This window comes from Plasmodium cynomolgi, chromosome 6 (genome assembly GCF_000321355.1).
Source record: "Plasmodium cynomolgi strain B DNA, chromosome 6, whole genome shotgun sequence".
NCBI classification, from domain to species: Eukaryota; Apicomplexa; class Aconoidasida; order Haemosporida; family Plasmodiidae; genus Plasmodium; species Plasmodium cynomolgi.
In genome coordinates, this window is record NC_020399.1 from 1,023,927 (window position 1) to 1,024,171 (window position 245).

A 245-nucleotide genomic window follows, 5' to 3' on the forward strand; every position below is an offset into this window, starting at 1 on the left:
AATTTAGAATGGGAGCTAATATAGTTTTTTACATGTGCACAAATAATATCATTTTTATATTTTATAATTATTTGTAACACAAATATAACTTAAAGCAAGAAAGTACTCTTAAATGCTTTTTTTTCTTTTTGTCTAAGACATTCACGAAATAGTTTTACGATGTCAGTGGGAATACCAACAAAACAGGAATGACAATAGAATAACAATAGAATTACAATAGCAATACTTTGCAATTATATAATATA